General features: G+C 44.2%; 1 protein-coding gene across 1 annotated transcript in view; it reads left to right on the forward strand.

Annotated features, from left to right (window-relative positions):
- Positions 1-1562, forward strand: part of FAM241A (family with sequence similarity 241 member A) — a 34076-nt gene that overhangs the window by 358 nt on the left and 32156 nt on the right. The gene's annotated exons all lie outside the window — the stretch shown is intronic.

The raw sequence follows: 1562 nt of genomic DNA on the forward strand, positions 1-1562 counted from the left end.
CCGCCGCGGCGTGCGGGGGAGCCGCCCGAGGAGCGGTTAGACGGCCCGCCCGGACGCGGTGTGGCGTCGCGCGTGTGCGGTCGCGAGCCCCGGCGCCGGGTCGCGGGTCCGGCAGGGTCAACGGGGCCGTCCCCTACCGTCCGGCAGGTGATACTCGGGCGGGCGCCCGGGGATCTGTGGAAACGCCCTCCCTGTGGTCATTTATCTAAAAGCCTTACTTGTAAACACTTTTGTTCAACTTCTAGTCGGTACCCGCGCTGCTTTAGGAGACAGCTGCTCCCCTGCCCTCCATCTTGCATTTCTGAGCGCGCACCTAGGGGCTCGGTAAGGTGTGGGTGGATTGCTCGCCATAGGCACTGTCTGGAGGCACGTGTGGGAGCTGGCGTTTCGATAAGTGGCTGGACGGGGACTCTCCCGGAGCCAGATCACACGAACACAGTGAGACCTGAACTTCATATAGAAAGTAAAGAAGCAAGAAGGTTGCTTTCGGTCGTTACCAAAAGTAAAGAAGCGTAAGAGACGAGGCGTAATAAGGAAAAAGAGAAGTTGGGTCATTTTTTTAACTCTTAAATTTGATCTCATTAAACAAAGTATTGATGAAAATGGCCATTACAACATCAAATATCTTAAAGATTAGGCACGAACTTTAATTTAAAAATCTGAATTATATGGGAGGATGAAACTTTTCCATTAAATATACTAATTAAACAAATGATATTCGAGATAAGCGGATCTTTAGAATCACATTAAGGGATAGGAATTCGAATAATTATTGGCCTATACTACAGCCTATGTTAATGGGACAATCCGTTAATACCTATCTCTTCTGTCCTTTTCCATCTGTCCTTAGTGTCACATTTCATAAACTCCAGTATCATCACTAAGTGCATTAATAACTGAAGTACTATGTATAACTTCTATTATTGTAGTGCTACCCAGGAAACAGAAATTACAGTGTATGGCCCATAAAATGTGCCTTAGCAGTAGGTATGATCACCCTGTGAAGTGTAATTTTTCATCTGAAAGACAGTTTAAGAAATGGTGACTGAAGCAAATAATTGGTAGCTAGCAGACCTTCCTGATTCCCTGCCGTTAACTGTACCATGACTCAGTAGCCAAAGGGCTTGGTTTCCTCTTACCTAAGCTGCTCAACTGGAAAAGTGAAGAAAACAGCAACAAGACCTCCTTCAGGGGTGGAGGGATAAATTTGAGCAGAAGTTGCCACAATAAATTTGCAAATAGTTGTAAAGACACATGTAAGATACTAAATGTAAGCTTATGTCGACTTCATCAATCAGATGACGTGGACATCATCAGTAGCTGTGGTCTTTCTGAGATTACTTATGGTACGAAGAAAAAGGATGAAACACCAAAAAGAATGAAATGTGTAGCCTAGAAAACGCAGACCACTTGGCATACCTGCTTTCTTCACTGCCCGTCATGCAAATTTGTTTCCTACTCTTCTTTGACTGTGTTATTTTCATCATTTCATTTTTACCTCATGCTTTATTAATGTACTTCAAGCCTACATACACAATAATTGAAAATAACACCTAAGATAT

Source organism: Otolemur garnettii, unplaced genomic scaffold, assembly GCF_000181295.1.
Source record: "Otolemur garnettii isolate 467f Iridium unplaced genomic scaffold, OtoGar3 scaffold00129, whole genome shotgun sequence".
Lineage (NCBI taxonomy): Eukaryota > Metazoa > Chordata > Mammalia > Primates > Galagidae > Otolemur > Otolemur garnettii.